General features: G+C 36.2%; 1 protein-coding gene across 3 annotated transcripts in view; it reads right to left on the reverse strand.

Annotated features, from left to right (window-relative positions):
- ARHGAP15 (Rho GTPase activating protein 15) overlaps positions 1-22,882 on the reverse strand; it is a 329,153-nt gene that overhangs the window by 188,360 nt on the left and 117,911 nt on the right. The gene's annotated exons all lie outside the window — the stretch shown is intronic.

A 22,882-nucleotide genomic window follows, 5' to 3' on the forward strand; every position in this document is an offset into this window, starting at 1 on the left:
AACATAATTTATGTTCCAAGTAAAAAGAACTGACATGTCATTCTTTCCAGTGGGAACTATATTTCTTAAGCTATTTCAAGCAAAATTTCATTTTGTCCAAAATAATAAATAGCAAGTGTGTTAAACTATTAACGAGTGCTAAAAGATGATTGATGGCTTACAAAAATTAATCCAGCTCCATGTCAGTGGCCAACACAGAGTTAATCTGAAAAATGGTGAATTTGTTCTATTTACAGAGTATTGACTACCAAAATTGAATCCCAATGGTTCAAATAGTAGTTTATTTCTGTAAATTAATAATGATCTCTTCCCCCCCCCCCAATATTTTAGGACAAAAAGTGAAGAAACTCTCAGTTAAATGATATTCTAAGGGAGTGTAGGATACCTGACAACTATGAAGTACCCTAACCAGAGACATATTTTCCTTGCATATAGAAAAACCTCCATCTTGAAACCTTTAGAGACAGAAACCCACAGAATTGCTGTTCAGAAAGGAACACTTAAAGCTGAAGTATCACCAGTGACAAATCAAGACATCTGTGGTTTTGTCTAACCAAGTCAAGAACACCACCAAGGCTGGATAGCCACCAACCTCTCGAGGCCCTGTTCTATGCCCTTATCAAAATCTGAGACTCTCAAGACTCAATTTGTGGTAACTGCTTCATCTGCTACTACTGAAAAGGTCACTGATCTGTCTTTGCAAACATCCTCAGTCTTCTCGTCATCAGACTGTTCAAAGACAATTGTGCTCCACCTTTGCTTTCAGAGCTTGTGCCCTAAACACCTGGTTGCCTTTTCTGAACCTTCTCCCATTTCTCCATGCCCCACTTGACCTGGGGGCCCAGTCTGAGCAGCACACACCTAGGATGATCAAATCATCCTCTGCAGAGGAGGATAATAACCTCCTCCTCCTCATCTAGCTCACCATGTGTTGTGCTGACTTCTCAGCATGACTACACCATGAACTCATATTTAACCTCCAACAACTGGGACTCCCAGGTCATTTTCAATAAATGTGTTTCTACTCCAGTTAAGCAATTACTAGTTTTCTACAGCCTCAGCCTTACCCTTAGAGTCTTCCATTGCTGTATTATGGTACTGACCCGAATTAGATCTGAAGAGTGTTACCGTGTCCATTCATGGTCACAGGGTCTCTAGATCTGTAGTGCTACAGTGTGACAGTATAATGGCCAATAAATCTTAAAACATTTCCTATACTGAAGAAGCAGGTTAAGAGTTCTCTTCTGTTTCTTAGACAGACAAAAGATATTTCTGGCAGAACTAGGTTTGTTTCCTTAAATGTTACTTTCCATATGCTCAGGATAGTTATTTAGTTTGTCTCTGGTACTGAGGTGGCCAACAATGCAGTGCTATTTCATCTAATGAAAAAAAAGAGAGAAGTACAAGGTATGAAAACCTTATTCTAAAAATGAAAGAAGCAGATGGGATATGCAATTCTAACTCAGTCCATTTGCATGTGTTTGTTGGTTGCTTTTTTTTTTCTGTTTCCTTTTTATCTTTATTTTTTTTAACTTCTAGTAGATTTATCTACTTGAAAAGGTCTGCTAGCAGCAGAAAGGAAAACCAATTCTTCCAGCTTTAGGGCAGGAAAGTGCATAGCTGCTAAGGAAGAGGAGAGATTATGCACATAACATCCTCACCTCCTACATTTGGCAGCTCCCTCTGCTTGGAAGCTGTCACCCAAGGCATCCAGCCCAGGGTGTTCTAGTCCTCGATATCCTCCTTGCACAGTCTCCCACTTCCTGGAGATGAACCAACACTTTGTGTTTGACTTCCCCCAGCAGCTTCAGTGTATTATACTATTGCTTTCCTCATCTCCCTAGCTGGCAGTATCAGAGACAGCTTATTTCAAGTTGCAACCTCCTGAGACCTGTATTATCACTATATTTAAAGGCTAAACGGAGTAGTAAGAAGAGAAAGAGAAAGGAGAGCATACACAGACTCAAACAGCCCATGTACTGGTTAAAAAGACCTCTCCTAGGTATGTGTGAGAGAAAAGGAATGGTTTTCACAGCATCCTTTAAAGGATGTGTGATGGCCTGCAGGAAGAAACAACAGGCAGTGCAATATTCTGGGTAATTGTATACAAGCACACAGGAAAAACTGCAAAAACTGAAGAGGCAAGTCAAGATGGTTTCTCAAATCTCCACATAAACATTTTGGGTTTTTTAAATATGCAACTTCAAATTTCACTTTGCAGTCATGTGATGACAAATTCTGTATGTAGATAATAAAGTGCAACAGAAGGGCTTTGGAGTGCTTTTTGGTCATTGATCTCTACCTTAGGTAACAAAAAAAATTCACCCAAGTCAAATCTTCAGAAAAATTGTCCCAAGTTCCCTTCAAGTGTATACCTCACCCAGGCCAATGACTTTATGGTCAGTATACAGGAGGGTTCAAGACACATACAGTTTGGTCTTTAAGGTTTAACTAGTTTTACTTTTATCTATTTACAAATCCTGGTGACAGCATATACTTTAACAGAGAAACGTAGGGAAAGGACAAAGCCTCTTGCACCTATCTCATGTTGCATTTTTCTCTGCTTTTGTATCTGTAGACAAATATGAAAAAATTATCCATGACTATCCATTATTTTTTGAGCTTTCCCACATGAGTACTCAATATTTTGTAAGGGCCAATAGCCTTTTCTGTCTGTGCAGCTCCCTCCAAGCATTAGATTGAACCACATAAGATATTTTTCAACAACTGATTGTAGTAAAAGAGCTGTTGAAGAGCATGTGTGAGAAGAGCATCACACTACCCTCTCAAGGCACTTGGAGGGTGCCTTGAGCACTGTAAGTTAAAAGAAGAGGACAAATAATCCTGAGTGACAGTGTTACTCTGGTAATTTCTTTCAAGCAGTGCTGGATATCTATAACTTCCTTTCTTTCCTTCTCATTTTAGAATTTCAAACACCTTTTTTTTTTAGAATTATTATGATGAATTGAGTTAATGTTGGAGAGGTTATTTTAAAGAATGGGATAGAAGTATGACTACTTTATTTTGGTTAAATCTCAATCTCTTGATTTATTTTTGCAACCCCAGAACAAATTGACAAAGCAGAAAAGTAAATGCAAACAAAGAAGACAGCAGCCAGTGCCACTCTGGGTCCTATGGGATTTTCCAAATTGCTAAAAGCTGTCACCATAGCCTGAAGTATCAAGTGTGAGGCACATGCTGTTGTTAGTTGTTAAATTTAGTGCCACTAAGGGCTACTCCTAAAAAAAAACCAATCAAAACCAACCTAACGGTGTCTAAAGCAGTCAGCATCTAAAGCAGATATTAGTGAGTGATTTCATTGTGAAGAGAAAGTAAAGTACTAAGATGTTTTCTATCCCAAGTATCATGAGACAAAGGTCTTGTCACAAAAATCAAAATATCTCAAAGATTCACAAACTAATCTCTACGTTCCAGCAGAAACCATGGGGTATTTGTGATGGACAGCCATGTGCTAGTGCACCACATAATACTTGCTCCTCCTGCCCCTTTTTTCATCTGATAATGTGCATTAAAAATTGACTGTAACATACTGCATGTTTTCTGAATACTAATTTTGTATTCAACAATATCTGTCATGACTGAGGACGTGGGTTAGGTTGCCTGTGTCAGAAGAGATGGTTCACACCACTACAGATGAGAGAGCAAATAATCTACACACTATTATCTACGTTACTATGAGAAGGTTGAAAGTTGCATCTCAGAATCTTAGGCACACACATTAAAAATGTAAATAGTTCATTCCCGTGTGTCTGAGATGCCTGATATTTGAGGACTCACTCTCAATGAACAGAGAGAGGTGTTGAGAGTTTTACTGAAACTGAAACCTTCTCAAGGTGCTGGCATGAGAGGCAGAGGGAGGGATGGCAAAAGCCATAAACCTGATACGGTGGGACGCAGGGAGGACTGTGTGTGAGAAGGGTGAGAACAATCCCCATCCAGCGTCAGAAGTGTCTGTAAATCAAAGTGTAAGTATACAACACATATGTCCCCCACCACCAGGACCTACTCAAGCAGTGCCAGCTGCGTGATGGAGGCGCTCAGGAAGTCTAGGATTCCTCAAACATCTGCTGGTGCCATTAAGAATGAGAAGTAAATCCACACTGGCATTACTTGAGATTTATTTTTCCACATTAACCCCAGCAACAACTGCCAAGTTTTTTTGCTCATTTGCCACACAAGTAACCACTGAGTGGCATAAGGATAGGAGCCAGATGAGAAACTAACTATACGTAGAAAAATCAGGATTAGCACAAATTAATAGAAACCAGTAAGTTGCCAATGAAATAAAAACAAAGAAATACAGGGAGGAGAAACGCTGGAGAAAATGCATTCAGACTTCTCTTAAGCTATTGCTATGAGAAGCCACATTACTGTTGTTAAATTATCTAAGTTCCAGGTCCACTTAGAGAAGAGAGTTGTCTATTTTACCAATGTATTTACTCTTGTTAAAAACTACATAAAAGCCAGGTAGCCACTGCTGTCCCAAGGCATTGATGAGCAAGAACAAACTCCCTTCACGCAGTGCCAAGTAAATGAAGCATAAGGGCGTCATCCTCACTACACAGAGCACTGCAGCTACACCTCTCTCAGTTCTTCTGATCCCCCTCTAAGCTCCTTTTGTCCATGAGATCAGAAGGGCATGCAGTGAGTGATACTTTTATTTCCTTAATCGCAGGAATTCAATTGGCAATACCTCTGCAGGAAGTGATGAAAAGATTGAAGAGGGATTTAAGGCACTTTTTTGGTTTTGCAACAATGTGGTCAGAATGATGGGTTAAAAGTTACGTGTTGGGGTTTTTTTAAAGTCTTTAAACATAAGTGTTATTTATTTTAGTACCAATAGTCCTTCTGGCATAGGATCAAGCCATGTTCAATGCAGAGAAGGGCTCTGGGGTTTATCTTGCGCTCTTCTACTCATGCTACATATGGATCTCCCAGTCGTATTGTGTCTTACAGTTTAAGCAACACCTAAGTGTCAGATCTCTGTGATGCTTATTTCTAGGTCATGTTGGCTTCTTTATGCATCATGAGTTAGGGTTTCATAATCTTTTTTTCAGCTCAAGTCTGCAAACAAAATCTGTCTTTTGTGCCACTGGTCTTCACTCCTCCTTTCCCTTTGGCATGCTACTGTCTGTTCTTTTGTTTTTCAGCCCTAGAAATGAATGGGCCTAGAAATTTTTTAACATATTTAAGCACTAACATCTCTTTGTCTCAAGTTACAAGAGATGCTTTTCTGAGAATATTGACAGAGACACCCAATTTTAAAAAATGTTTTTTTTTTTTTTAAACTCCGTTTCAGGTTGTCTGAAGGATGGGAACAGTGTGAGGTAGGAATTATTAATGAGATAATTGACTATAATAATCATTAGATATATGATATATACAGAATATCTACTGAACAGATATTAAATTGTATTTTTAAACTATACAAGAAAATTTCCTTTTAAAAAAATCAATATAACGTTTCATTCCTTTTCATGATTTATGGTGTCTTTATAACTTGTTCTTTGTAAGATTTCAGTAAATTTTTTAGTTCTGTAAAGAATCCATGAGCTGTGCTTTAAGAGCACAGTCAATGAAGTTGCTGCTCAAACTGTTGTTCATCCGACTCTATTATTGTCTGACACAATCTAAGTCACTTGGGTAAAGATCAAGCACCAAATAGACCCTTTGCCATGATATGAACCTGACAGAAATGCTGTTGTACATTGTACAAATGTCGTGCCATGCACCAAAACAGGACCTGTGACCCATCAGACCAGTTACTGCACTCTTGGCAGCAGGGATCATGAAGAAACTCTGGACGTAGATTTCTGCTTTCAGCATAATTTGACATATATGGTTATGGGGTACATACTATTTTTAAGCCAACTTGCCAAATCTAAGCTATCTGTATTTCTATTCATAAGATACTACATAAATTCTGTAGGTTTCAGAACCTCATCACTGGGATACACCATAAACAACAAAACATAAATGTACTGTATTTTCACTTTATTTTATGGCTGTTACCAAAACATCTAGGAGCAGAAATTAGAACCACTGTTCAGCTTCAGTAACAGCAAGTTGATGTTGGTGAATTAAGCAAAGTAGTCTGATGATGTTAGTGATTATATTAATCTACTTGACTGCAAGTGGATTCAGTATTCATTTCTTGAATGAGATAAAGATATAACTGGATAGTCATCTATTGCTGGTTTAGTAAGTAAAAGTGACTGCAGAGAAGAACCAGTCCTTGGAAAGCTTTGTTTAAACTGCTCTTTATGAATTGTTTCAGGCATTTGCCTTGCATCAAATTTCTAATAAGTGTTGCATCATTGTCACATTCCAGCTGTACTCTTATCAAACAGGATGTGAGTTTTTAGCCAAGAAGCTAAAAGTTGTAGGAACTCAGACGGAATCTCATGTTTCATTTCTTCATGTGAAATTCTTGTTTGGATAAGCTACAGGATTCTATTACAAATCTCTGAGATCTAGAGAAAAGTAATTTAAGTGTATAGACAAATACAGAAATCAAAATTAGTAAGGGACATGAAATCCAGAATGGACATTTCCACAAAGTTGCTAAAGGATTAGATATCAAGAGGATGGATCAAGCAAATTAAAAGGACACATTGCTCTAATGCTGTACTAAGAGGAAACAATCCAGAATGAACTAAACTTGGAAATAAACTGTTTCAATGACAATAACCATACCTTCAACTATTATTATGTTAGCATTGTTTCCTAATAATCTTACTTACAAATGTCACACAGATGAAGTTAGTTCAATGCTAATAGCAAGACTTTCATGTTTGCCTCCATGTTGTTGCAAAGGTCCAAGTATTCAATTTTTTTTTTCTAACCTAACAAAACAGGATCTTCTAATGAAAAGATAATTAAATTGGAAAGAGGACATTTTAAGGGCTTATCTTATAAGGTTGATATTGTAATTGAGAAAGGAATGAGAAGGATCTTATCTGCGTATGAAATAGCATAGTTCTTCATGTATATTCTTCCTCTTGGGAATGATTAAAGCCAAGGTCTCCTAAACTTGCTATAAAGTCCATATTTATTTTGATTGCTAAAAAAAGGTGATAAAAAATCAAGTTTTTTGAATCAGTTGCAGTTTATAGATCTTAAAGGATCTAACAAAGATTTAATCATAAGGTAATTTCAGCCAATGATAATGTGAATTATATTAACAGGACTCATAACATATCTTCTATTTAATCCATGAGTAGCTGCTGCACTGGGATCACATATGATTAATTGGGAACCAAAGTGACTGGGATGAAGGATGGGATTGGTTTCTACATTCTTAAAAGAAAAGCATCAGGGCAGCTCTTGTGTAAGGAGTAGGTACATAACAAATATGAACCTCCATCTTCAGAATACATTGGTACCCAAATAATAACGGGATTGTGATCATACGTATAAAATTTAATTTAACTGTTTTGTAGTTTAACAAAATAATTGGCTACACTCAGAAGTCATGCAAGAAATTTTAATGCATTTTAGATTCTTAGTTTCAGTAAGGAAGGGCACCTTGTAAAAACAGTCAAAATAGATGTGCAAATGTACATGTGTTTCTTTTAGCACTTGTCTCACCTTAATGATTTAAGAGAAATACATCATTTTGTAACCAGAATCTAAAGAAGTAGGATGCAATCATAGATATTACCCACATCCTTTAGTTAATATTTTTTCCTCGGTATCCCTTGTTATACATGGTCCTGGTTTTGACTTAAAACTTTCAAATAATAATATCAGCAAACAAAGAAAAATTAGGTTTTGGTGATTTAAAAATACCTTTCTAACTTAAAATCTAAGGCTTCTTTTCTTTGCATTGTAACAGAGAACGATGTCCACAATAAAGAATATTTGAAACATATAATGCATATTGACTATAAGAGCTATTTCTCTTGTATTTTTTTCTTATCACCCAGGAAGCAGAAAGAGTCTAAATGATGGAGCAACGGTGTGCTCTTTTCCAAACTGCAAGCACATTATTGGAAGCCTTACTAAAATTAGGACTATCCTGAATTTAAGTGATCCTCATCTAATAGATATCAAAAATCATATCAAGTTTGCTGCTTCTGAATCCACAGATGCCAAACTCTGAGCAGGTTACCCATTAGGGGACACAGTGATTTAAAGACGACCTTGAATCCCACTGGATAGTGTAAACTACGAGGAGTGTCACACTTATAAAACAGATGTGTTATTTGCGTGGACAGTGAATTACTCAAGTCAACCTGTGAGACTGCTCAAACCTATAACCAGTAACACTTCAGTCATTTCAGCAGGCAAATCACTGAAATAACAAGGACATCTGTACATTATCACTGCCTTCAGTTTTATGTTCATAATAGAACAATAGAATAAAATCTGATTTCCCAAAAGGAACCACACATGCATTGAGGCACATTTTTACTACCTTTGGGGTTTATTCACCTGTAGCTCTTCCCTGACCTTTGCTTGGCTGTGGGTGAACCACACAAATGATTTTACTACCAGATGCCTACAGTATCTTCTGCCTAGTACAGTTCTACTGATAATTTTACTTAAAAAACTAATAAAGAGGTTAGGAATAGATTCACCTGGGGAAAGTTGGTCAAATGTCGAGAAGAGATTCAAAACGTGCTGTTCTATTTCCCTATCCATGTAGACCTCATTGGTTTCTGTAATCCATACTCTGTGATAAACTTTGAATGGTTTAATTTTAAGTTATTCCATATGTGGGTTAAACTGTATGTATCACATCATTTAGTCCTTTTGTATGCATGCTGAACTGTAAAACATTTAATAATATATATGGGAACTAAGCCAACTCTGACTGGCATAGAAACCCTGGAGATTGGTGAATAATATATAAAACCATTTCTTCTCTGTTAGTAGCATGTGTCCTGGCTTATTGAGTCCTGTGTTGATATATCACTTTTAGGAATTCACTTTGTCAATCAAACTTAAAAATCCTTCCTAAACTTTCCCCTAGCCTTTTGCAAAAAAAAATCCAATAAGATAAAAACTTCCAAGTCTGAAATGAGACCTCTTCTTACATCTCCTCGGAGGGAATCAAAGGCTGACAATCTGAATGTGCAGCATGCAAGAATCACAATATGGAAATCATGCCAAAATGTTTAAAAACATAAAAATAACAGATAAATAAGTAAATGGAATCTGCTGTCTAATGCAATAACTTGGCACCAAGTCAATTTCAACCTTTCAACTTTTTTAATTTATGCAACAAGGGATTCTGAAAGTATCACAGGGAAATTATTTTTATCCATGGAGAGAAGGAATGAAAGAATTTGGGATTCAGGTAGATACTTTCTACTAATCCCTGGTTACTAGGAACACTGTGAGATCAGAAACCTTTTAATGACTATTGGTGAATACAAGAAAGGGTGGAATGAAAAAGAAATGGATGACCTAATTCTGTTTTGAAGCTAAAGTAAAAATACTGACAAGCAGAGGTACTGATATCTTTCATTGTAATTCCTGGTTTCCTGAACAAAAAAGAGTGACAGGGGAGTAAACGGCGCTAAGTCCATGTTCCCAAAAAGATGGAGAAGACAGCAAATATATTAACCTTCCCTGACTGCTTTTTGTCTGGAAACTCTTGAAATAATCACAGTATTTTTCCTTTAAGCCAACCAAGAAAAAAGAAAGGCCATACGTAAGAGCAGTGGTCAAACACAAGTTCAGGTAGCTACCACTCTAGCACTCTACCACAGCTATCAGGGAATGTCCTGATGATATTCTTTATGGAAATGTTGTGCAGGATACAGCAGCAATGGGAAGCTGCAAAGCATTAAAGCAACACAGCAAGAATCTGAGGGCTCCAAAGGGCCATTTCAAAGAGCACAGGTGATTCTTAATAATTTAGATTTTTTACTAGAAAATTCTCTACTACAGATACTGTCATGTTAACATTAAGTAAGCATCCTAACATGTCTCTGTCAAACCATTTTCCATCTCAAATTCTATTTTCCTAATTTAGTCATGTTCTTCAAGTCACTGCAATTTCTTAAGGAACCCTGGAGTCCTTGCCATGCAGAAAGTCTCTCATAGCAGCAATGCAGCTTGAAAGAGAAGTCTAACACAAATCATAAACTGGGGATGATGAGTATATCCAACATCTCCAGCACTGTCGATTACCAGCTGACAGGGAATATCTGCAAAAAAAGAAGTTTCAAAAAAGAAGTGTGGTCCCTATGGCTTCCTGTGTCCAAGAGAACAACTGGCACAATTTTCCTTTTGCCATCTTGCAAGTGAAGTTGGAATTAGCCTTTACATTTCATTTCTCAGGAAGAAAACAGGGCATGTTAAGAAAGATATTAAACCTGAAAACATTAGGTAGAGGACTCCTATTTGTATAGAATTAGAAAAAATTATGACATAAAATAAATTCACCCCTGCCATTGGAAATGTTAAAGAAAAAGACTGAGTCAAAAAAAAAGAAAGAAAAGGAAGTGAATGGCGCATTCAAAATCTTCCCAACATAAATCAAGAGTCCAACAAAAGCATGTGCGCTGTCCATCCAGCAACAACTATAACAGCAGTTAAAAAGGCCAATTAGTCTGAACAAGGACTTGCAGAATGATCAAGGGAGGTGTGCGAGGTATGTAATATCAGATACAGAGGGGAATGGAAAGATTACAGGATGAAGTTGAGAGTGTAAAAAAATGATAAGAAAAGCAAAGGTGGAGAATGAAAGGAAGATTGCACAAGATGATAAAGATAAATAAAAAGACATTTTTCAAGAACATATAGTCCAAGAGGTCAGCAAGGAAGACAGAAGGTCCTCTAAGAGATGGCATGGGTAATTTATTGACAGCAGAGGTAGACACTGATAAAAAAAAGAAAAAATGAATTCTTTGCCTCACTGTTCACAAAGCAAGCTGGGGGCAACACAGCAGAAATAGACGTACTGCACATTTCCCAGGGGATGAAAAAGACACACTGAAGGAAATTAAATCACTGTAGAATAGGTGATTGCCTATAGTTTGACAATGCTCTGGATAGACAGGGCTCTGAAGACTGCCATGTGGAAAAAGAAAATCTTTATTACAATAAACCTAAAAGGCTGTTTTGAAAGCAACGATTGGATCAAAACACAGGGCCAAATTTTTGCCCCACATTCGTGAGCGGTTCCCTGTGAGTAAAGGGGAACCACAATGAATGCACAAGGGCAGAGATAAATGAATGATAGGAAGCCATTTAAATTAACTAATACACTGTCTTTGAATTAAGTCAAGTACTAGTGAAAATAGCTATGATAGATACAGTAAAAGTCCCAACAACAGACAAGGAAATTTATCATCAACAACCTAAGTAAACTTGAAGCCCAAATCACACCCTTCTTACTCTTGCAAATAATTCCATTCATTTAAATGTAATTATTCATACCAATTAGGCAAGGAAGAAATAAAATTTTCTTTCTATTCATACAACTCATTCTTTTCTCGTGAATTAAAAGTTAAAAAGTAACAAACCTTCAGAGGGACACGTACACACACATACACATACACACACAAACACAAGGCTTGGCTATGGCCCTCCAACTCTGCTGTCCATCTCCAGTGGAAAAAAGGACAACTTGCAAAATTCCAAAGCCTAAAGTACTTCATTTCATAAATCAGTTAAAGAGCTAAGTGAAAATAATGCCATTGTTTATCGCATCACTAACAAACCTAAGTGCTTAAAGGCAAGGAAATTAATATTAAGGACATTTATAAATCTCACAGAAAACATATATTATACCGATTTACAGCAGCTGAGAATCTGGCCCTTCACCCTTTTTCAATGTAAAATATATATATGTTGTCTTATTCAACAGAGTAGCCTTAATTCTAACCTAAAAATAAACCTTAGTCTGTATCAGTGTAATTTCATATGCACAAATCTTTCAGAAGGAATTTCAATTAAGTGAACATTATGTATGCACCCATTACTAGCATACAGTGATTGGTCTCTGACAGAAGGGAATGGACATATACACTTCTAATATACTGCAAATGAGCAATGCTATATATTTCTCTATTATTCTTTACAAATAAATAACACTTTCAAACGTAAGTGATTTTAACTGTCACTTGGTTAATCCATTAACTGGTGTTTCCAAATAGCAATATCCTTTAGAATAATACAGATTTTTGGACAAAGAAACAAATATATTGCAAATCCCAAGAGGCCAATGGTCAGAGTTAAGGGTATGATGTTTACATAAATTAAGTATGTCTTTATGCTTGATCAGAATGTAACTTTAACTCTCTTCCGACTAAAATGGATTGTGTAATTAACTATTCCTTTTTAAAATTCCTTTACATCTTTAAATGGTATGATAGATAAGTTTCATAGAATCCATAAATGATTTATGAAATATATTTTTTTCTATTAATAAAATGCTTAGTGAGAGCTTAATTTCTCAAAATTTAATACAATGATGCATGTCCTTTACATTAAGTCCGTGATTAAATACTTTTTTGCATCTTGGTGCAAAGGTTCACCTTGTAGGACCGAGTCTAGTCATATGTTTTGGGGCAAATACAAATTAAATGTTCTACACCAGATACACAAACACACACATGTATATATACAGAGTGAGATTTGTGTATATTTCACTGAATTTCTGTAATCTTTTGTATATGACATTCTCTTTTCCCAGATATTTACATTAAACAGATGGCATACCCTTTACTGCAGTTGACCACAATTTGGCTGTTTGCTAAATATTTTTTTAAATTATAGATTTTTGAGGATCACTGTCTTGATTTAGAATAGATTAAATATTTAGAAATGCAAGTCATGCTGTGATTATTATAAGCAACTGTTATTTTTTTTCCCCGTGCACGAACGTCGTGCTTATCATTACATATGAGATATCTTTTAATATATAATAATATGGCTAATATTCACACAGTATGAAGTTAATTAAATAATTAATTAAATTAATCATCACCACACAGTTAGCTAAAATTCCATACAGTGGTATATTTTAAAAAAATCCAGTTTCATTCAGTGGCTCCCTCAGAAAGAAATATTTTCCTCTCCCAGCCCTAGAATATAAGCATCCTTTAAAAAAATCCAACAGCATCGTGCAATAAAAAGAAAAGCAAGTTCAGTTTGAATAGTCTCTTTTTACTAACTAGTATATTAAATGTGGCTTCTAATTATTGGTTTTGATTATTTTTGAAGATTTTTGTATTTAGATGGCACACACATTTTCAATCATGTCTTAATTACTTTTAAAAATGCTGCACTGGCTTAGGGACAAGACAGATAACTTGTTAAGCATTTGAAATTTCTGAGCTGTTTTCTCAGTTCTGGCAGTCAATACCCAAGTCCAGATTGTAACCTCCTTTCTGCCTCCAAAGCCTGCCTTGGCTGCGTGTCCAGTGAGGGATTATGGATTTAGCAAGGAAGGTAAGTGTGACTACAAGCATTGGCTCACCATCTGCTCCCCAGCAGAGTTTGGGCCAACCTGCATAGCCTGCAGCAAGACCAGGGCACTGTTCTCAAGCCAGCCCTTTCCAACCTGGCTCAAGAAACACATCACATTCAGTCAGATGATTAGGTCTAAGTAGTCCATATGTAACAGAATATTTTTCCTAAATACCAAAATGAAAACAAAATGAATGCCATTTTTTTTATTCTCCTTACTCGATACATCAAGTTTTACACAAATAAATACTCTCTTAAGGTTTATGCAAATTATAGAAAAATAAAACTATGCATTATTTAGCAGTTCTCCTATTTCAAGATCTAACAGACTTTATTCACAGCATGTTTTTCCCTAGTTTATGTTGGCCTTCTTTTCTGATTCTACTTTTTAATTCATCTTTTTAAATTATTCCTTTTTAAATCATTATCTTACGTGACTTCATAGATTTTCATGTATTAATCTATTATTAATTTTTTTACCATAGTCAACTTAATCTTAAATTGTTTAAATCTCTTTTAAGTGTAAACACTTGAACATGGACAGTTTTTAAAAATACGATGCTCTTTAACATTTTGGAGCATTTCTATTTGTAGCTTGCAACCTTATTCAAAAAGTTCTTGCTAAATATGTTCTCTTCTATTATAGGTACTTTTGACAGAATTATCAAGCACCACATGTGACAGGCAATAGTATTGCTTAAGGGAAGGGGGGAAAAAAAAAACACAACAAACCACACATATTGAGAGGGGGATACATTTTGTGTTGCTGAAAAATATGTTTGTATTTTACATTAAAACCTGACATCTGCTTGGTGAATATAAATCTACATTAATATGCCCCCCCACACACACTCACTCCTTTTACTCATTCAGTTTTCTTTATGCTGATTCAGGTTAAGGTTTTTTATTTTCCTGAGCAGCTACAAAGAATGCTGTTCAAACTAGCATTTTACTTTCTCCAGTACAGCACTGAACATGTAAATAAGCTGAACAAACATCTTGCCCTTTTTACTTAAACTGTTGTCTGCCCGACTGCTGAATGCACACAGAAAACAATCTAAAATTGTATAACCCATAATAGAGTATATTAAATTACAACATTGGTCAGTAATGGAAACTTATTCCCAGATATGAATTATTTACAGCCCATTTAAGTAATCCATATTCAGGTGTGGCAATGAAAAAAAAAAAGTGCAACATAAATCTTTAATGTTGACCGGTTGAGAGAGCAGGGCTGAGGATTACAGACATTTTAAAGGGAAGAAGGAGGAAAAAAAAACCACCCTAACCGAATTGATATAGCCTGTTCAGTGGCTTACTGCACCAGCGTGCTAATAAATTGACGGATGGCATGTCAGGGGTATGAGTTGAAATCCCAGCATTTCTAACTAGGGTGGGATCTAATATCAATGTACCAAAATAAAAGAGTTTCTGGACCTTGATGTCACAGGACATAGTCTGTGCCTCATTTACTATATCCTGTAGGTGCCTGGCATATGTTATTGCTACAGAAAAATCAACACTTTCTGCTTTAACCCCATAACCACATTAGTAATTTTTCAAAGCCACTCACAATGTATATTCATTTTTCTACAGGCTGTCGCTTTACTTTCCTATAGTTTGTATTTACTCTTTTTTATTGTTCAGCCATCACAGTCTAATGTAAACGTATACAGCTATCACACAGCCCGCTTTTACAGTTTCCCTGAGAGAGACACCAGGCAATCCTCCCCAAAGCAGGAATTAAACCCACAAATTCTGGGAAATTTTCCCAGGTACAGTTTTGTTGTTGTTAGTGTTGCTCTCTTAAAAAAAAAAATAATCAGACAAGTCGGGCTCTCCTTCAAAACGATGTAGCAAAAGCTCATGGTGGGGAAAAGCTCTCACAACTGCAATTTCTTTTGTTTCCTGGAGCAGTACCTATATTAATTCATCTTACAAAGATCATTGCTCAAGAACTAAATTTTGCATACATTAGAGAGCAGAATTAGCATCGCGCTGTGTACAACGTTCCAGGCTAACTTCTCTCCAAGCAACCATTAAAGGTCATGTTTTGACGACTGAATGGCATGTCGGCACCTTGGTTCCCCAGAGAGGCATTCCCCAGGTACATGCAAAAGGTTATTAAATTACCTTCCAAGCAACACTATCTCCTCGGATGAAAATAATTACAGGCTTTTAGAGGCATCAGAATGCTTTCTATTTTTTTAAATAAGATGAAGATGCAGTACCTAATGACCATTTTTGTGTGTGAGTCATAGAGCCTGTCAGTGGTGACAGGACAAATGAGCATAATGGCATAGCTTAAAGGGGAAAGGTTCATTTTAAATAGTGACAAATAATATTTAAATGGCATTGTTGGAGACCCATCATGCTTGTAAAATGTAGTTTGTATCTCTTCTTCATCCTTTAATTTCATCACTGTCAAATGGTATTAGCTGTTAACATGCAACATCAGGTGCAGATATAATTTTTAACTATTAAACGTGCCTATAACTAAACAATGCATCTTGATTGTTCATATATTTTGTGATAGAATAAATAACATATTTTATAATTCACAATTTGCTCTGCCAAATTGTTTTGCTGTGTGGTGGGGATCCGTACTAAAGGAAGACGGGGAGAGTAAGAGCGGTTTAAAATATACCTCGAATAAATTTCTTCTTACCAACATGCTGAAATGGAAATTACTTTCTTTTTAGACTAATGTAATTCACAGGTTTGAAGAGCCACAGGCAAGATCGTGAGGTACAGTAAATTGGTCAAAACCTGGGCAAACCAATACAGGCGCATACATACTGCATACACTTCAATAAAAGCAGCTGACAAACTTAGTCACCCTTACAATTTGGCCCTAATAGAAAATGTTCCGAGTTTGAATCCTCCCAGTGCTCGTCAAGTAGCTCAGGGCACAAACAGAAAATGTTTATTTTAAAATATTGAACAACATTCATTAAGCAATATACTGCAGACGTGAATTCTCCAGCACAAATGCAAACACATGACTTGGAAAAGTTATTCGAAAGTCAATCCTGTGCTTGCTGAAATGGCTCAAGTGAATCCGAAGTCACAACACCACAGGTAATAAAATGACAATAGAACACACTTGGCTGGGAAATCACAACTTCTGGAAGTCAAACTTTCAGAAAAAAAGCTTCTAATTTTTAAAGGGTTTTTTTTTTTTTGCAGCTTCATCATGTTTATTGCTATATTATATTCAGATCACTTACGCCAAAAATGTAGACAGTTTAGGTACCTTTGAGTTGTTAAAAGTTATAGCCAATTTTCTGAAAAATTATACCAGCTAAAAACACAACATTAAATATTTACCCTGTTGGATGTTAAAAAACGCTTACAATGAAAAATGTTCACATATTGACTATTCAAAATGGCCTTCACTTTGAAATTGTGAAATGGAAGGGATTGCAGATGTACAAGAATAAATATAAAAACAAATGAGTTGACTTGAAGTGTTGCCGGCTTTCATAAACATGCTACTGCAATAACATGTGACATTAATATTTAATTACAAAAGCACTGCTGCAAAATCTTTGAAATTAATGTTTTGCAAAATTAACATTCAGTGCACAGAAGCAAAGTCGTTCCAGGCGCGACTGTGATTAACAATGCCATTCACTTTACATATTATATTAATATATTATTCAAGCTAAGAATTAACACCTCCTAATTTAAATAAGGTGCTACATATCATGATGAGCTAAAATGCTTTTTCTTAAAATGGCCCATCTGATTTTAAGCAATCTGTGTTTATCATTTAATATTTTGTTATTGAATACTGTTCTCTGTAAAAAAACTCCTGGTACTTTAATTTCAAGATGAAGAGATCTCATTAAACTAGTGCCATAAGATTCAAGGATTACTAAGCCAGTGGAGCCGTGTTTTCCTTGCTGGTCTACCTGGTATTACTCCTTTATTCCTGGGCATGAATTTTCTGATTCCTCACCTGAAGTGTCTCTTTAGTTTCCTCGATGTCTATAAAAAAGCTGAGCATTTTCTTTCCTAAACCGTTGGCTGGATCTTCAACCGCTCTAAAGGATCATAAATTCTTTTACAGCTACATTGATTTACATCAGCTGATGATATAGCTCATATTGCCAACATTATCACGTTGCTAGTACATTTTGGGGATGGAGATTTCTGGCTGCTCTGCATTCTGTGCTGTTTCTCGTGTGTTGTAGGAGGGTAAAGACAAACCAAGGGCTCAGGGGAGGTGGTGAGTCTAACGCTCTGCCTATCTTGCACAGTGTGTTCTCGCCCTCCAGCTCTACCTTTTAGCGTACAGGAATTCAGACTTGTATTGAATTCTCTGTATTTTGAACTTCAGAGAAGCATAACTTCTGATGGGACGTGGCTAAGCAATCAGGCCTGGAGGACTTTAAACGGGTTGACATACTCTCCAGCAGGTCAGACAAACCATTTATTTTTGTTTGAGGGAAATACTGATGAGACAGATGGGTACATCACTTTGGTTTAACCACCCAGAACTTCATTTGCCATCTTTAATCTACTGCAATTCTTGAATTTTCTTATTTTTAAAGCAGTGAAGAAATACATTTCAATGTTATTACTCATATAGTCGTCTTTCAGAGACCAGCAGACCTGTGATAAGCAAAAGCCCGTGATCCACGGCCTTATATCAACAGTTATTAATTCATTGTCTATAATTTCACTTTCATTAACTACAGACATTAGTAGCAACACACAACTATCAAGAACTATGTGCTGAAAATGATGTCTGTATAACTTAAGCATCTGTGTTTTTCTATCAAATCTCCCTTATTCTTAGGTGAAACCCATGAGCCTACATTTCTCCCCTTCAAAATTAACCTAAAAAACCAAGCAAACAGTCTCTTCTTCAAAGATGAAAAACAGCCTTATAAAAAACTGTCAAAAAGCAGTGAAGGAGATCAAATCTCTTATTTATATGTTCTCAGTGGTGAATGAACCTAATGTTGATAAGAACAGTTGGGAGTTGTCAAAAGTATTGCCTGCAAAATATTCAAGTATAAGAGATTGGGGATTCAGATCGAGATGAATTAAAAAATGTTTATTGAAAAGTAAAACCTATACAGGACAGTTACAGGCTAAGAACTCCTTCAGTCTTTTGCTTGTCAACATGGTTAATAATTTTCAGTGAGCTAAAGAGGGAGAAAGGAAGAGTGAAATTTCTGTCTGAATCCACACGTGTCTTCTCTGTGATCTCTTTTTACCTGGGCCCAAACAAATTGCCTTCTCCAGAAGGAAGAAACAGAAATATTGATCTTGTACAAAGTTCCTGATGCTCAAATGATCCCTCCTTGTTTTATGACAATGACATAGAAGCTGTATCTTGCATCATTCATTTTACAGAAAATTAGACAGTATGAAATAATGACAAGATAATTGTCTTAATGACAGTTTAATAAAAAATAGATACTCGAGATTTTTTTCCCTATTCCTTGTATTACCTAAAATTGAGAATACCCTGGGGACAATTAAATATGAAAACACCATAAACATCTACCTTGGTCTACCTTGCTAAAGATCAGTTTCTTGCTAAGTACCCCATTATCAGACATGAGCAGCTGTGCACTACAAAGATCCAAGTAAAAGCTACATGATGGGCCTACTTTTTAATATCTGAAGTAAAAATCCGCTATGTTCGCAACACAGAATGATGCAACATCTAGTATTTCCAAATATTTCTCTGGAGTCATCGTATTTAAAGGCCTGCTTTAATATTGGACTAAAAAATCTGAAAACAGAAACAGAAGTAGCTTTTCAACATAGAAACAAGTGCTGGAGAATTTACTAGTGTCTACCTCTGAAATCCTCTCTCCACCATACCTCAAAAAAATATTATAATAAAATATTGTATAAATGAATTAGAAACAGAGAACCTTTCAGAAACTGTACAGATGGCATCCAAGCTTACAGTAGAATCTCCTTCTCTTTGAATAAAAGATAACATTTCAAAACAAATTAAGTGAAAACAAAGGAGATGAAAGTGGGAATAACTTATGACCTTCTTGAAAAATGTTATTGTTTCTTCTATGCAGAGAATATTTTCAGTGCCAAAGCTTAATATCTAAACTTAGATATGGAATATTCATTTACCTTCTGATAAGGTGCACATGTATATATTCACACAAGCACACAGAGTCTGGGAAATTTTACATTTTAGTTGGAAGAGATGAGGAACAGTCATTAAATTGTTAGAATGACCTCTCATTGGCCAGTCTTCACAGTCCTGGGAACCACTGGAATAAATGCAAGAGCTGAGAAGAAACATGAAGACAACTCAGGAATCAAAAGTGTCTCACACCATTGTTGCTTAGTGAACTCCACAGGTCTGATTTGTCATTGTTTTCCTCTGAGCTAATTAGGCTGGGGTTTATAGTATTTTTCTTGAAAACTACATTGATCTGTTCATTTTTATTCTGGTTTTATCTTTGTGAGCAACCCAGAAACATTCAGATAGTGGGTTGTAATGTTGATCTGCACAACAATCAACACACAGAGAAAAAAGTATTTTATTGTGCAGTAGCTGTTTTAGTAAAAAATCAAGTTCCACTGCTTAGCTGTAATGGCTGAAGAAAGAAAGAGCACTGAAATGCTGTAAAACAAGCCCTACAGGTCCTGAAACACATGGATCTTTAAATACAGACAGCCCATCAAAGAGCTGTGTTTTCCAAGAGCTATGTACAGCAGCAAGGATGTGCCTGTGATTTCCAGCAGATTAAATGCTTTGCAAAAAAACCCCATGTTTTTCATTTCAGGCCCTGCACAAGCCTATCACAGTCCATTTTTGTTAGAGTGCTTCCCACAGTCCTGCCACAGCTGGGCAGCAGTTTGTTCACTCAATGCTCAAAGACCCATCACACCTTACTGGAGACTGCCATCACATCATTGCTGTCAGAGCAGAGACCAAACTAGGTCCTGATGACCTTATAGAGATGTGGACACTTTGTTTATTCTCAAGTTATTATTTTCTTCCTCCTTTTGATAACTCCCTGTAGTTTAGCTGCACTAAGTTCAACTTCCCTGCACCAGCCCTGCTAAAGAAAAATACTTGTGCAATTGGTATGCAACACACAAATAGCTCTGCCTACTCCTTTCCTAGAAAGTTGCAAGTAGAAGGTAAATCAAAAAGAGTAATAGGAAACAGAATTTCTTATCCTCTATCTTTTTTTGCATGAATTGTCCCTCAACAGTAGGTCCAACACGAACTAAAGAGACTACAGCCTCTGGCCACCTACCAAATTTTCTGTCTTCTTTGACTATAAAGAAATTTGTGGTGTGTGAAGACTCAGACATTTTTAATTTCTCAGCACATTTCATCTCAGTATTAACTTTATTCCTATTTAGTGGATTAAATCCTTACCTACTGAAGTATCTTATTTGAGTTGTTATGTATAGTATAGTATCATTTATAAAATGAGATTCTTGCAATTTATGGCTTGTTAAGTGGAAGGAGGGTATAAAAATTAGGATCATTCAGGTAAGAGTGACCATTGTTTTGTCTTTAGCTTAGCACTCTCTTCTCAAAATATTGCTTTCTGCAGCAAACCATGATCATTACAGATACGCCAGTGGAAGTTTAACTAAATTCTTGCTAATATGCAATCAAATTGTTGGATGACCAAGCCCTTAATTTTTTTTAATGAAAGAAGGTTTATCCCATTCATAATCTTATGACACAGGCTGTCTTTCACTCATTATACTGTTGGATTTCCTTGATAAATTGGTTTCAGTGGACCTGCTCTGGTTTTTTGATCTGTGTTAAATCATTTGTTCCAAGTTACTAAATATTTTTGTTATAGGCTTTATTTTATACACCTAAAGTTACCAAATGCCAGCCCTGTAGCAAAGAAAAATAGTACAAACATTTATTAGGAAATAGAACATGTCACCTTTTGTAGGAACCAGCAACGGTCTATGAAACAAAGAAATCTCATACTGTCCACAGATACTATAAGCAGTGCAATGCAATAATCAGTATTCTACGAAGAAAGAACCAAGCGAAAAATAAAGCCAGAAATATTTTTATACCTGGGGGGGGCGGGGGGAAGGGAAGGAGGGGGGGAGCTTCTGAAGGCTGCAAAAGTAAAATTCAGAGGAGTGTATATTATTGATAACTAAAATGATGACCTCTCTGGTCTTGCATGTTTTGTGATGTAACCTGTGATTTCTGCCAAGCACTTCTAACAGTTCTCATCACAACATGAACTGATAGTGTGATATGTTAACATCACCACTAACGTACGCCAGCATTACACTTTTCTTTCTTCGGTTAGACAGCTTTCCTTCAGGCCATCAGACACTGGAGGTCTCTATAAAAATGTACCTCGTCAAAGCAAGCAAATCCCCATGAATTTCAGCACAATTAAACCAGTTCTACATAAAATGGTTTATCGATTCTTATTTTCTATTTGAAATGGGGCTGACTTGATGAAGTTCGCATCCAATTCCAGATTTTCTAATTGTTTAAAGCCCAATGACGTCTACATGTTCTATCTCTTTCAGATCTATCTATAAATAACATTCACTAAAAGAAAAGAGATAAAAACTAAGAATAAATATCTTGTTTTGCCATTTTTCTTTATTCTTTTCTAATATCAGATAATCTAATAATACATCATATAATAAATATTTAAGGGGAAATAGCAATGAATCTGCATTGTGCTTTCTGAAGTCTCTTCTTGAAAGGCTGATTACTCACAAATTGTAATGGGTCTATTATACAAAATTTATCTTTCTTTCATGATGTGATTCTTTAGCCTTAATATTCACTTGATTCCCACTGATTACAATAGAATATGTACGAGAACAACAGTAGATGCGACCAGATGGAGCTATAGAAATATTCTCTCACGCACACACTTCAGGCCCCAAAAGCAAAAACATTTCTTAAGATGTGCTCCATGGTCCTCATTACCAGCCTAACAAAAATACACTTAATGAACGCAGAGATTGCCAAAGCTCTATGCACTGGGTCAAAGAAGCTTTCATCTAAAAAAAAGCCAAACTCCAAACGGCACAGCATTGCTTTTGCCATCTCTCAACCTCTCCCATGCATCTTACAACTGCACCTTAATGCTTTCAAGTGCAGCTGAGCTTCAACACACAATACAAACGAGTTTCTAACATTTCACTGCCTACTTCTCCTAAGAACAAAAACCAGGACTCAAAAATCATAGATCTTTCCTCATTCAAATTCCCCTTGTACTAAGGCTTTGAAATATTTAACTTGTCATGGTTTTCTTTCCACCTGAGAGGGAAACATGGATGGCTCAATGCCACTGGGGACATTTGGGTTCTGACCTGGCATACTATGTGATTCTTCTTTGACAACAGTTCCTAAATCCTTATGGTTTTTCTTATACTCCTTCTCAGACACTCTCTTTCCCTTCCCAAGCAGCCAAGTCCCCCA

The sequence above is a fragment of the Colius striatus genome, chromosome 11 (assembly GCF_028858725.1).
Source record: "Colius striatus isolate bColStr4 chromosome 11, bColStr4.1.hap1, whole genome shotgun sequence".
In the NCBI taxonomy this organism is placed as follows: Eukaryota; Metazoa; Chordata; class Aves; order Coliiformes; family Coliidae; genus Colius; species Colius striatus.